The following is a 16,035-nucleotide window of genomic DNA, read 5'->3' as shown; positions in this document are numbered from 1 at the left end:
AAATTAAAACCCATCATCACAGTTAGTTTCACAATTCAGCAGCTAGTCAACTGGGGGGAAAAATGGGTTTGACGAAAGAAAGATAGAATGTACTTGATAAGAAGATGGGTACGTCTCTCTTGCGAGCTTCCTCGAATGCTTCTTCACCCCATGGATACCAATTGACCTTAATAAAAATTAAAAAAAAAAAATCAAATGGATAATCACAATTAAGAAATAAAAATCGGAGAATAGACTACTTAAGATAGCTAAAGAAGAAGCCCCCCCCCCCTTTTTTTTTTCTTTCTTTCACCAATCAAACCAAACAGAGCGTATGAAAGAAAATTGGAGAAATTGAGATGAACCCAGTTTCACATACCGGGTCATGAGCATGTTGAAGAAGGTACGGACTATGTTCGGAAGCAAGACGACTGGTGTGCTTGTGGTGGGTGGTCTGTGAAGGCGGCTTCTGGGACTGTTCAGCTGTGGCAAGGACCTTGTGGTGGGAATGAATGGGTCATCGGGATTGGACTGAAAAAGGCCAAGAAAGTGAGGCAACTCGTAGTATATTGTGCGAGTCTTTTGTAGGAACACCCCCATCCTCAATGCATATTAGAATCCAGATCTGTTCTGGCGAGTGTTTGCTTAACTGGATGATCGGGGGACAACCGGCAGGACGTCCTGCCGGTCGTCCGGTGTGTTTCCCCACCCGTCCATGCACAGTAAACAAACTGGTGAACGCTTCCCAAATCTTCAGTCTGATGAAACATTTGATATTTTCTCAATTTGAAACCGTTTTGATAAAATCATTAGAGCACAAAAAATACATATTTTTCACTAAATTTGAATTTGGTGATTCATTTGATGAAAGTTAGAGATGGCCTATAGTGGGTGAAGTGGGTTTTTTCAAAAACACATTTTATTGCTTCACTCTATCAAAGAGAAAAGAAAAATTCTTATGAGTAATTTAGACATGCAAAAATGTGATAAAATTTTAAAAAATTATTCGCATTAAATTGAATTGTGTTTTATATAATAAAAATAGATATATGTATATATATATATATATATATTTATCAATAATTCTATTTTTAATTAGTTACTTATAAAAAATAAGTATATATAACAAATTTTATTTCTCTTTTCCCTTTTGTTTTTCTTCAATGAATTGTAGAACCTAACAAATTCTAAGAGTTTTCCGAAAGAGTAATGAATGCCTGTTTTTAGAGAAGAGAACAGCAATTTGATAAGAAAAAAGATTTATAATTTTAGTCTCCAAATTATGAGTTTGTGTCCTTTTGGATTCTAATGTTTAAATTTTGTCTATTTTATTCTCAATGTATAAAAGCATTTTAATTTGTTCCCAAATGTATAAAAAGCATTTCAATTTAGTTTTTTAGCCCCGCAAAATGTTTAAATTATGTCTATTAACAAAATTACATTGTGGAATTAAATTGAAATATTTTTTATACATTAGAAACCAGGTTGATACAATTAATATTGAAGATCAAATTGAAACACTTTTATACGTCAAAGTGATCACTACAAGAAAATACACATTTGGCGACTAAATTTTTAGTCGCCAAAAGTGATTTTTTAGTAGCCAAAAGCCGGATTTTGGGTTTTCCCGACTAAATTTTTTAGTTCCCATGTTTGTCGCTGGAAACTGTGGCGGAAGGTATGGGCGACTAACCGACTTTTAGTCTCCAAAAACAAACTCTGTAGCGACTAAAATTTTCGTCGCCAAAGCTCATTTATATTTTTTAAATTATACATTTGGCGACTATAGTTTTAGTCGCCAATAGTGATTTTTTTTTTAATTTATACATTTGCCGACTATTTTTTCATCGCCAATACTAAAGCTTTTGGCGACCACCTGTTTTAGTCGCCAAAAGCATATTTAAAAAAAAAAAAATTTGAACTTGTGTTGCTCGCAAGTTTCGAACTTGAGACATCCCACCACCACATTCCAAAGCTTTTGCCAAACACTCCCTCCACTATGCCACATATGCGATATATATTATTTATATATATATATATTAACTGCTATTAATACAAAATAATATTTATGTAAAAAATAAATTATTTACTAAAAAAAAATTTAGGCCACTTTTGGCTACTAAAACCATTATTTAGTCGCCAATTCTATTATTTTGGGATACTAATTATTTTTTTGTCGCTAAAAAAAGAAGTTCCAATTAAAAATCTACAGTTTTGGCGACGAAACTTATTTTTAGTTGCCAAAAACGTTCCCTTTTGGCTACTAAACTGAATTTTAGTCGCCAATACTCAATTTTTAGCTACTAATTTTTTTTTGTAGCCAAAAAGCTTCACTTTCAGCGACCAATCTGTTTTTAGTCGGCAAAACACCTACAATCGGCGACCAATCTGCTTTTCAGTCGCCAAAACCATCACTTTTGGCTACTAAATTATTTTAGTCGCCAAAAACCGTCACTTTTGGCTACTAAACAACCTTTAGTCGCTAAAACCCCTACATTCGGCGACTAAACTGCCTTTTAGTGGCTAAAACCATTGTATTCGGCGACTAAAGTCTTTTAGTCGGCAAAAGTGTTCAATTTTGACGACTAATTCCATTTTAGTCACCATTTCTACTACTTTCAGCGACGAAAAATGAAATTTTGGTCGCCAAAAACGCTTTTTCTTGTAGTGGATACAAACTTATTCTTTGGGAACCAAAAATGTAACTAACCCTAAAATTTTTGTACAAAAAATTAACATGACGTTGTAATTAGATTTTTTAAATTATGTATAATAAGTTCTTTGAGTTAAAATAGAAAAGGGTGAATTCTACTAATGGTCTTTATAGTTTGGAATTTGTGTTATTTTGGTTTCTGACTTTTCAATTGTGATACATTTGACTCTGCTTGTTCCAAATAAGGATAATTGAAGATACCATTGCTCAATTTCAAAGGCAAAATCGTCAATTTGATAAAATATAAACTAATTTGACAAAAATAAATGTCAAAAAATTATTTTTGAATTTTTAAAAATTATTTCTACTCATCAAAGATAAAATTATGTAAAATTGATAAATCTTTTACGCATTATTCATTTATTTTACGAAATTAATTTTTATTATGTGTTTGGATGATGATCATGTAATGAGTAATGGTTAGGCTTTTAATGTGGAATCGATATATTTAATATATAAAATGTTTTTAATTTTGAATTTTTTAATTTAATGGATTAGTTTAATAATAATATCAAAGTTGTTGCCGTATTTGACTTTTGAAAAAATAGAAACTAATTTAATGAAAATAAAAATAACCACTCATTACATGATCATCATCTAAACACATAATAAAAATTAATTTGGTAAAAAAAAGTGTAAAAAATTTATCAATTTTACATAATTTTATCTTTGGTAAGTAAAAAATCTTTGGTAAGTAAAAATAATTTTTAAAAATTCAAAAATATTTTTTTAACATTTATTTTTATCAAATCAGGTTATATTTTATTAAATTGACGACCTTGCCCTTAAAATTGAGCAATGGTATTTTCAATTGTCCTTATTTGAAACAAAATTCAAAATTCAAGATCAAATGTGTCACAATTAAAAAGTCAAAAATAAAAATGACACGAGTCCTAAACTATAGAAATTATTAGTGTAATTCGCCCAATAGAAAAACATAAGACCATATTAATCTGCATAAAAATTTTTATTTGTACAGTGCTAAGGAATTATTAGGCAAACTTTGGCTTTGTTTGGGAAGTGGCTGTATTTTAGGCTTATTGACTATTTAGCTATTTTAATAGGATATTTTAATTTTTGTATTTAGGAAGATGAGATGAATTTTTATTTGAATTGTTGTATTGAAATGATGTTTGAAGTGAAAATAATAAATTTATCCCTAATCTCACATTTTTGAAAATTAATCTAAAGAAATAAAATTATAATTTAATTGTTGTGTGACTCGCTGTCACTGCACAGTACCTACACTGTCACGTTGACAGTGTAGGCTGCCAATTGCCCAACTGCTTTTCTTTTCTTTTTTTAAAATATATATATATATATATATATATAAATTATTAGTTTAAGTTTTATTTGAGGCTATTTGGCTTTTTTTTTTTAGGGATGGTTTGGGATGATGTAAATAAGTATACTTTTTAATTTTTTATGAAATATGGGTTAGGTATAGGTTGGATTTGAATGATGTATTAGAAAGGTGATGTGACTTAAATAAAGTGATATGATTTAAATATGATAGAAACTTTCTAACTTTTTAACTTTTTAGATCATGCTAAACAAGGCCTTAAAGTTTTTTAGACTATTTTAGCCGTGCGGTTGCCAAACAGCGCCTTTATGGTGTGCATGGGACACCAGTGGTGCATGGCAGCTTGTGGAAGACATTTTCGTATTTGGTGAAATATCAGCTTTCTTTCTTTGTCGTCTTGTGTGGAGCAGTTTTGTGCCATTGCATATGCATCCTATCAAATTCATGTGATATTTCAATTATGGGTATGGTTTTTGTCCAGTTCGAAATTTGAATAGGATTGAATTGTATTATTAGATTTGTGGAGGTTTATTACGGGTCCCGTTTTGATAATCTGAATAGTTCAATATGTAGAACTCGTCGAGTACTATATATTTGTAAAAAATCACATTGATCGGATATCAATAGCTATATGATCAAATCAGTTTCGTATTAAAAAATTTAGACGGTAAACAAATTAACGGTTGACAAAAAACTGTTTTGATCACATAGCTATCGATATCCGATCAATGTGATTTTTTACAGACATATAGTACTCGATGATTTCTACACATTAAACGGTTCAGATTATCAAAACGAGACCCGTGGTGGGCCCCCATGGATCCAACAACATGGTCTAGTCTGATTCCGGACTGGACAGAATCCATACTCTTCAATTATTGTAGCAACTGGCCCAGTATGTTATTTGGATCACTAGTAAAATAAAGTAAATGGGGAATTGAATGGATATGGATTTTCTCATTTTCACATTTTAATATTAAAAAATTTGAAGGACATGTTAGGTTTATTATGGATCCCATTTTAATAATACGAACAATTTATTTTATAGGATTTTAATGTATATCATTTATAAAAAAAAGAAGTAGATAAATCCAATCACTACTAAAGAAAGGGTCTTTTGAGTCGGTTTTTTGAGTCGGCAAATTTTACCGTCGTAAAAGGTAGCCTTTTTGAGACGGCACAGAGTTACCGACTCAAATACCAAACCTTTAGTGTCGGCACCGTTGGCCGACACAAAAAATTAATATTTGATAGTATTATTTGAGTCGGTTGAATTTACCGACGCAAAAGATAGACCTTTTGAGTCGGCATAGACCTTTTGCGTCGGTAAATTTGTGCCGACGCAAAAAATTAGACCTTTTGAGTCGGCATAGACCTTTTGCGTCGGCAAATTTGTGCCGACGCAAAAAATTAGACCATCCACATTTTGTTTTATCACATTTTGTTTCAGAAAAAATTAATGGCAAATGTATATTTTTTTAAATAGACCATCCACTTTTTTAGGGAGAAACACATTAAAACGAAGATATTATAATTATTAGATTGACATAATTTTTTCATATATGATATACATTAAGGGTCCAACAAAATGAACAGTTCGAATCATCAAAATAAGACCCTTTACAAGCCTCTCGAATTCTCTTATGTTGAGATGTGAATACGAGATAAATCCAATCCAAGTGAGTGAGAATAATTTAAAGTAAGGTTAGACTAGACTGGAGAGGTACAAGTGAGTGTGAGAATTATATTTCATGTCACAATTTTCACTTGTACCAAACATAAGCCCACTTGCACCTCTAAGAAATTACAATAATTTTGAGTAAAATTTAGTCAAAATGCCATATGCTCAACATGTTAGTATATAAAGGATAGTTCAAAATATTTTACTTCCTAAATCCCTTGAGTAGAAAGCATGTTCTTCATGAAAAATAGATTAATATTTTTTTCTGAATAATCTTGAACAGAAAGTGTGTTCTTCATGAAAAATAGATTAATAATTTTTTTTTCTGAATAATCTTGCTCTGGATATATATATATATATATATCATAAATTTGAAGATTGTTTAACCTCTATATTCTTTTACTTCTTTTAGTGACCTGTTGCGCTGTTGTTGGATTTCACATCCGCCTCTGTTATCAACGCAGTCTAATTGGTTTCACTTGTGTATATAGGAGCCTGTTATCAATGCAGTCTAATTAATTTCACTTGTATATAGAAGTGTAAAAATGGTCGGTCCATTTAAAATCCACTCAAATTATTTTTTGCTTCAATTCTATCTCAATCTTTTTTTTTTGTTTAATAATTATTTTTAGTTAATTTTATATTAAAATCAAAATATTCATTTGATTCGAATTAATTATGAATTAATTTTCTAATCTTTAAATAATTTTGTTTTTAGTCTCTGTGGATTGATATTCGAACGAAATCACTATTATATTGAATTAAGGTTTTAGTAAGAATTTATTTTTGGTGTGAAAAATGACCTATCATACCCCCAAAAGATTTATTTTTTTATTCTATCTATGCATAAATATATATATATATATATATATTGATAAATGCTTAGAAGTGTATAATTATTCTATTATTTTTAGGTATTAATACACTTTTATAATATTAATTCTCTCATTTTATTTATAGTTATGAATTTAATAAATTAATTTTACTGTTTGCAAAATAACTTGTAAATAAATAAAAGTTTGGGTTAATTTGCAATTTTTAGAAAGAAAATGAAAGAGACAAAAGAAGGCAACCATTTGAAAAGAAAACCACTATTGGTACCTACCTCTTTACTTTAGCCTCCCATTTCTTTGAACTTTCACCCACTAAAATGAATCTCCTCTCTTTTCCTTTTCACTATTACAAAAATAGTTAAAAATTACAATTTGATAAAAAAAAAAAATCTCACTTTTATTAAAAGTGTGATAAAAAAAATTAGATTGATATTTTAATCACACTTAATTTGATTGAATAATAACATTTATTTTTTATATCACTTTGTCAATTAAGTGTGATTATACATACATTTTTTTAATCACACCTTCTACTTAAAGTGTGATTACATATATACTATTACTTTTTAATCACACTTTTTAAATAAGTGTGATTATATCTATATTTTTTAATCACACATTCTAATTAAAGTGTGATTATTTATATATTTTTTAATCACACCTTCTAATTAAAATGTGATTATATACACTATTACTTTTTAATCACACTTTTTAAATGAGTGTGATTATATATATATATATATATATATATTTATTTTAATCACACATTCTAATTAAAGTGTGATTATTTATATATATTTTTAATCACACATTCTAATTAAAGTGTGATTATATATACACCATTACTTTTTATCACACTTTTTAAATAAGTGTGATTATTTATATATATTTTAATCATACATTCTAATTAACGTGTGATTATTTTTATATTTTTTAATCACATCTTCTAATTAAAGTGTGATTATATATACACTATTACTTTTTAATCACACTTTTTAAATAAGTGTGATTATATATATATATTTTTTAATCATACCTTCTAATTAAAGTGTGATTATATATACACTACTACTTTTTAATCACACTTTTTAAATGAGTGTGATTATATCTATTTTTTAATCACACATTCTAATTAAAGTGTGATTATATATACACTACTACTTTTTAATCATACTTTTTAAATGAGCGTGATTATATATATTTTTTAATCACACATTCTAATTAAAGTGTGATTATTTATATATTTTTTAATCACACATTCTAATTAAATTGTGATTATATATACATTACTACTTTTTAATCACACTTCCTAAATAGGTGCGATTGTATAAAATATTTCAAATTGATTTTTATATAAAATATACAATTCTCAAATTTTTAATCACACTTAATCCGATTGAGTGTGATAATATTTATTTTTTATGTCACTTTCTAATTAAGTGTGATTATATATATATATATATATATATAGGGTAAATTACACTGACACCCCCTGAGGTTTATATTTATTATAGTTCCCCCCTCACGTTTTGGAAATTACATCTCCTTCCCTGAGGTTTAAAGTTTCATTACAGATTCTCCCCTCAGCAATTTAATTTTTTTAAATACCAATTTTGCCCTCACTGGGTAAATTATATTGACACCCCTCACATTTTAAAAATTACAATCCCCTTCTTAAGGTTTAAAGTAGATTACCAATTGCCACCTCGGTTAGTATTAGTTGAAAAAAAATTCATTGAAAAAAAATTAATTGGAAAAAAAATTAATTGAAAAAAAAATTTGTTAGTAAAATTTTTAAATTTTTGTTTAAAAATCAACATAAACTCATTTTGTGAATATATATATTTTTTTTCAAATTTACAAACTGAGACAACCATTTATAAATCAAAAAAATTATCAAACAAGTTTTTATGACAGTTTTTTAAATTTTTGTAAATATAAATTGGAAACTGAAAACGAAATGGTTACTAAACAGCCTTTAGATGGTAAAAATATCGTAAAATTAACAAATAATCAAATAAGTTACCAATAAAAGAAATGACTTATCAAAAGATTCTTAGGCTATGTATGGTTTGATTTTTAGAAAAAAAAATTAAAAATTAAAAATTAATTTGTTTAAGAAATAAAAAATAAAAATAATTATCATTTTTATATAATTTTTATCTTTCGAGTGGTTAGAAATAATTTTTTACAAATTAAATTGAAACAGCCATACGTATGTATATAACCTGCCCAAAAATTAAAATGACAATTATTTTTTACCCTTGAATGATAATTATTTTTTATTTTTTATTTCTTAACCAAATTAATTTTTAATTTTTAAAAAAAAATTTCTAAAAATCAAACCATATATGGCTTAAGAATATTTTGATAAGTCATTTTTTACGTTGGTAACTTATTTAATTATTTGTTAATTTTACGACATTTTTACCATCTAAAGCCTGTTTGCTAGTGCTATTTGGTAACACTTACGTTTTCAGTTTTCTGTTTATATTTACAAAAATTTAAAAAATTCAAATAAAAGCTTGTTTGGTAAATTTTTGATTTATAAATCAGTGGTCTCAGTTTATAAATTTAGCCAAAAAATGTAAACTCAAAAAATGTGTTTCCGTTTTGAGCTTTCAACTTTTTTTTTTTACCACCCAACACTAGCCACCACCTGCCACCATTTTCTACCACCGTCTTTCGCCACCACCACCCACTCCCTATCACCACCACTCACCGCCCACCCACCACCCACCACCCACCACCCACCTGCCACCCACTCGCCACCACCACCCACCTCACCCCCCGCCACCACCACCTCCTACCACCACCACCCACCCACCTGCCATCCACCCGCCACCACCCACCACCCGCCACTACCATCCACCATCCACCGCCCGCCACCACCATCCACCGCCCGCTACCACTACCCACCACCTACCCGCTACCACCACTCACTACCCACCAGCCACTACCATCCACCACCCATCACCACCAGCCACTCACCACCACCAGTCACTTGCCACCCACCCGCCATCACCACCCACTACCCACCCGCCACCCATCTGCCATCGCCACCCACCACCCATCACCCGCCACCACCACCACCACCACCACCACTACCCACTTGCTACCACCCGCCACCGCCACCCACTCACCCACCCACCATCACCACCCGCCACCTACTCGCCACCACCACCCACCGCAACTTGCCATCTGCCACTACCACCTACTCGCTACCACCCGCCACCGTCACCCACCTACCTACCACTACCACCCGCCACCACCCACCACCACCCGCTATCCGCCACCCACCTGTCACCGCCACCCACCACCTGCCACCACTACCACCACCACCACCACCACCCACTCGCCACCACCCACCACCACCCGCTACCCACCACCCACCGTCACCACTTTCCACCACCGTTTTCCTCCGCCACTTGCCATTTCTCACTCTTTTTTATATTTTTAAATTTTTTTAAACATTTTGTAAATTACCAAACGTGTTTGTAGTTTATGTTTTTCTAAAAATAAACAACAAAATAAACAAAAACCAGATAAAATTTTTGTAAATATAAACTGAAAACGTAAACGTTACCAAACAGACCCTTACATTTCATTTTCAATTTTCAATTTATATTTACAAAAATTTTAAAAACTGTCATAAAAACTTGTTTGACAATTTTTTTTATTTATAAATGGTTGTCTCAATTTGTAAATTTGAGGAAAACATGTAAATTCAAAAAATAAGTTTACATTGGTTTTTAAACAGAAATTTAAAAATTTTACTAGTAAAATTTTTTTAAATTAATTTTTTTTCAATGAATTTTTTTTTTCCAACTAATACTAACGGAGGAGGCAATGATACTTTAAACCTTAGGGAGGGGATTGTTGTTTCTAAAATGTGAGGGGTGTCAATATAATTTACCAGTGAGGGCAAAATTAGTATTTAAAAAAATCAAATTGCCGGGGGGAATCTGTAATGAAACTTTAAACCTTTAGGAGGGAGATGTAATTTCCAAAACGTGAGGGAGGAATTGTAATAAATATAAACCTCAGGGGGTGTCAATGTAATTTACCCATATATATATATATATATTTTAATTACACCTTCTAATTAAAGTATAATTATATATACACTACTACAATAATATTTATTTTTGTTCACACTTTTTCACACTTTTTAAATAAATGTGATTATATATATATATATATATATATATTTAATCACACTCCATAAACATTTCAATTTGATTTTTATATAAAATATACTATACAATTCGCGCCTTTATTCTACCCATGCCCATGAGTGAGAGAGACGTCTCTTTCATTCCCTAGCAAGATCGAATTTCACAAAAACACATGTCTCTTCTCCTTCTCCTTCTCCTTGCCTTCTGTTTCTGAAACGAAGCCCTGTTTCGTCAGCTCTGAACCACCATTGAAGTTACTCACAGCTTTGAACCACCATTGAAGTTACTTAAATTTGTCTTTTGAAATCAAAAACCTTTTGAAATTTCTGGTGAGTTCTCTATTTTTTATGCCCCTTCTGTGTGTATATATTTATGATTATGATTTTTATTAGTGAAATTTTATAGATATAGGTTTTCATTGTGAATGAGGGTCTTCGGGTGGTAATGATACGTGTCTGTAAATCAAAGTTGAAATTGGTTAGGTTTTTGTTAATGGTTGGCAGGCTTTACAGGAGGTGGGTATATGTTAGTTGCTTTGTAGAATATGCAACTCCATTACACAAGTGACTACACATATATATATATATATATATGTGTAAATATATGTATAATATATTTAATTGACACAAACAGAACAATATCTGGGAAAATAGTGTTTATATTGCTTCTCTATTTCCTTTAATTTGGTTACAATACTTCATATGTAATATGATTGGCTTCTGGCACTACTACACTAATTGGCCAATCACTGATTGTTGCCTTGAAGTTTCCAAATGTTACTTGGATTGTAAAATGTGCGATTTGTTATTGACATATAATGAACATTGGATCTAACCTTGGCTGTTGTGGCTTTTACAGCCCTAGATAAAAGTAGTTGTTCCTTAAACTGGATATTGCTAATGCTAGTGTACGTTTTAGGATCAGACAACCTAGATTCTGGCATAGGTATACTATTGCTTTCTGCTGTTGTAGGTCTGCAGCTTGGTATCAGTTTCTTTGACTGATTTTGCAATTTTTCCAATGAAGCTCATCAAAAGCTAAAACAACCTAAGAAAAAAATCTTAATGGAAAGAAGTAATAATATCCATCTACAGATTTGAAAACCCATCTACGGCCTGTTTGAATGGTGGCTCAATAATAGCACACGTAAAAAAAAAAGCTGATATAAAAAGTTACAATCAATACATATTTCAATCGCAGAGATGCCTCCTCCCCACTCATCTCTTGTGCATGCACACTCTAAATAAGCAATCTTGAATCTAGTAAGTGCAACTTCTGGATATAGTGCTTTGTAGATCTTGTGCACATTGATGTGTATAAACCACACATAAGTTGATGACAAGTAGTGAAATCTGTAGGTAAGTTTTCAATACCCCCCTTTCCACGTTCAAGCTGGGTTCCTATGCCTTCATTAGACTCAAAGAACTGATGCTTCGTATAAGCTAAATAGATGCAAGGCAAAATTCTAGTTCTAAGTTGGAATGTAAGCTCTTCCTTTCCAGGAAATCTTTATATTGTGAACCTCAATCTTAAGAGTTTGGCATAGAAATCCGCTAAATATTGATTTGTGATTATGTATCAATTTAAAGTAATAAAACAATCCCAATCAAACAATCAAGACAAATCGACACAACGATTTTAACGTGGAAAAATCACAATTGGAGCACCTCCAATTGTGATAAAAAACCACGGGCAACAGCCACAAAACAATCCACTAAGAAGATATAAAGGAATTACACAGGTATACACTAAATTACCTAGCGAATCCATGCCCGAATTGAACCAACCTCTATGTGCCTCTTCCAACCCTGTCTTCACCTTGAAATTGTCTTGACGATGAGCCACTCCGGAATCCACCAAAGCTTCAGGCTCAAATTTTTCAAAATCCACCGAAGAACAACTCTCTCTTTTGTGTAGAACAAACAAATAATCCTTTGATGTATACTCTTTAAACCATGAGTTGAATACTCAATCAAAACATTAAAGAAAACTAGCAAAATATCCCCAGATATAAACCTTAGAATCCAAAAAGAAGATCTGGAGAAGTAATCCTAGATTTGGACTGAAACACGTATTTATAGAAAACTGTCCCGCGATCTCCGCTCGACCGCCAGAATGGCCGCTCGAGCGTACCTACGCTCGAGCGCGGAAAGTTCCGCTCGAGCGAGAAAAAACAACATCCAGTATTTTTGCAGGCGAACAAACTTTTGAAACCCAGCATTCTCCGCTCGAGCGGACAAGTAACTTTGAATGCATTTTTGCATTTTGCTTCGGGGGCGTTGCCCCTCGACCCCGCCGTGGCGCTGCCCCGAACCCGCTAAGGGGCGTTGCCCCCTGGACCCCCGCGAGCTGACCGGGCAGCTCGATCCTCGTCATAATCAGCGAAGTGGCAAACTTGAAAGCATTATCATCACATACTTCTCTGCAAGGCACAATTCGGGTTGGATTCGCATCTAAAACTCATATCCTCACTGAAATACAAGAGCGAATAAAATTACAACTGAAAGGAGTTTTGTCAAACGAGATTGCCAAGAATAAAAACCTAACAATCTCCCTATTTGGCAATGTCGTGACAAAACACACCTAACAAATAAAATCTAAACACCCCAACCCATTACAGCCAACAAAAACAAACTTCTTTCTGACGGTCAAGATCTGCAAAACAACTATTAATGCCACAATCTCCAAAACAGCTATTAGTCCCACAAGAGTATATGAAAAAAATAATAAACATATGACAAGATTATCTTGAAGCATGAGATAGAAAACATGAATAAATGCGACTTGAAGATTTTAAAAACATGTAGCATGAATAGATGAAACCTAAGACACATGCACCCGACCGACCCATGGCATGAAAACTTGAAATCCTAAGACATGAATACTTGAAATCCTAAGACACATGCACCGGACAACATCACTCCCTCTTTTTGTCATGAATTGACAAAGGAAGCTCAATCAACTAAACCAAGATCAGAAACCACACAAGCAATGACATGATAATTAAAGTGTTCATGCTAACAAACTCTTGCAATGATAAACCAAACTCCCCTTTACTAAAAACAATGAACAAGAAGAAAAAAGACAAAAATAATATGGTGGAGCAAGCAAGGAATTCCAGATTTGTACCTTAAAAACACACAAGATTATCCAAGAAACACAATTACTTCATAACACAATGTTAAACGCTACTGCAGAATTTTGTTGTCATTTGTGAACCAACAATCAACTGATATGTCTATAACACTACTGACATCAATGATTCTTTTGATAGTATCATTCCCCGTCTTTTCAAAGAGTTCTAAAAGATTTTTCACTTGTGAATTTTAATAATGGAGAAAAATTCCATTAAAGTGCTAAATAAATGACAATATGATATATATAGTAAAGTATATATGGACAATGCTACTTCATACATATGAGATTGTCTACCAAATTTCCAAATTCTAAATAATTATGAACTTTCTTTAGTTGCACTAACACTAACCTGTGCCATGGAAACATCGTTATGTTTGGGGGATAGGATTGCACTAGCAGTCCCACTAGCACCCAACAAGAAATGGCTCATCTGTTCTTCACCAAAGTCTCTTAATCTATCAAGCTCTGGCATAACAACCTTGCCAAGATCTGGTCTGTCTTTCCGCCTTAACTCTGCACATTGGACTGCTATCTTTGCAAAACATAAGGCCACTTTGATAGGCCAATCTGGGGCAGTAGGGTCTAACATCTCAACAAATGTTCCTTTCTCTATAGACCGTCCAACTTAGTGAGCCAAGCCCATAGCTGGCTTTGCTGTTATCAGTTGTAAAAGCATGATCCCCAGTGAATATACATCAGATTTAATACCAAGCATTCCAGTTTGTTGATACTCTGGATCAATGTAGCAAAAGGTTCTAGCAGTTGATGTCATTCGATACTGTGTTACATCGTCAGCTACAGAGGGAGGAACAAGCCTAGCTAATCCAACATCACTAATCTTACTAACGTAGTTGTGATCCAACAAAATATTGGCAGGTTTGAGATCACGGTGCACCAATGGCTCTGGCTTGGTCTGGTGGAGAAAGAGCATGCCTGTGGCAATCTCTGCTGCAATTCGAAACCTAAGTTGCCAAGACAAAGAAGGGTTGTTCCCCCGTCTGAAGATATGGTCTTCTAAACTACCATTAGCCATGTACACATAGACTAGACAACCATATTCTGGACAAGCTCCTAGGAGTAGTACCATGTTGGGATGTCGCATGCAGCTTAGTACTTCAACCTACAATATTAATATTAATTTAATTTGACAAGGAAAAAGAAAGATCACATTAAATCTAAAGTAGAGCTTGTTGCTTGATTTTCCACTCATTAATTTAAGCCGTGTTTGGATTTCTATCATGAAAGTACCTGATCAATTTTATTTTGGAGTTCATTTTAGGTATAAATTACTAAGTTTTGTTTTTCCTATCATCACCTCTTGTTGAAATTCTCTCTCCCTTGAGCAGCGTTTGGACATAAAACCTTTACTGCAACAGGTGTATGATCAAGACAACATTTAAAAACTGGGCCATAACCTCCTTCCTCAATCTTGCGAGATTCATCAAAAAAATCTGTTGCTACTTCAATCTCCTCAATAGTGTATTTCCTATACCTAACATCATTTGGGACCAATCTATCTAATACATTCTTCTTATACTCTGCTTCCCCAATGATATTCATTTCAGCATTTATTCTTCGTTGTGATTCCAATTCTGCAATCCTTTGAGCTGCTTCAGTTGTCTCCATGGCTGCCGTACACTTCGCTTTCTCATTCTCTACAATTGCCAATGCAGCTTCCTCAGAAAGTCGTGCCTCTTCTAATCTTTGTTCTTCCTCAAGTCGCCAACGTTGGAGCTCCATTGCCTATGTTAGATTCTTATTTCATTAAACCTTCATGCTGGTTGTTGTGCCTTTTTTTTTATGTCAGCCTCTTCATCCAGATATAAAACTTCAATAAATAGCAGGTTAAACAATGGGGACATTCAGATATTTTTTAGACAAACTGGTGTGAGTAAGGAAGGGTACTCCAACAAACAGAAAAAAATTCATTAATAATAATAACTCCAAAAACCCAAGTAATTAAGCAGTGCAAGTAGCTTGTAATAGACATGAGCTATTAATTTTACAGATTCTCAGTCCAGTTCAGTTCTCATTAATTCTTCATCTCCAGTTTAATTTAATTGTTGTTGACATGGAATTACAAAAAGAATTTGTTTGCACTATTTAATTACTTGCATATATTTTATGTATTTATGCATGTATATATATTATATAAATATATCTATGAAAGTCTCAGCATGATAAAGATAAACACTAAACAACATTAGCAT

The 16,035-nt window shown here is 32.4% G+C and overlaps 1 pseudogene; it reads right to left on the bottom strand.

Annotated features, from left to right (window-relative positions):
• Window positions 1-11,432: 11,432 nt before the first annotated feature.
• On the bottom strand, window positions 11,433-15,565 carry LOC114296430 (U-box domain-containing protein 34 pseudogene; annotated as a pseudogene).
• Window positions 15,566-16,035: the final 470 nt, after the last annotated feature.

This window comes from Camellia sinensis, chromosome 11, assembly GCF_055761805.1.
Source record: "Camellia sinensis isolate YWXY chromosome 11, ASM5576180v1, whole genome shotgun sequence".
Taxonomy (NCBI): domain Eukaryota; kingdom Viridiplantae; phylum Streptophyta; class Magnoliopsida; order Ericales; family Theaceae; genus Camellia; species Camellia sinensis.
This window is presented reverse-complemented; position numbering and strand designations above follow the sequence as displayed.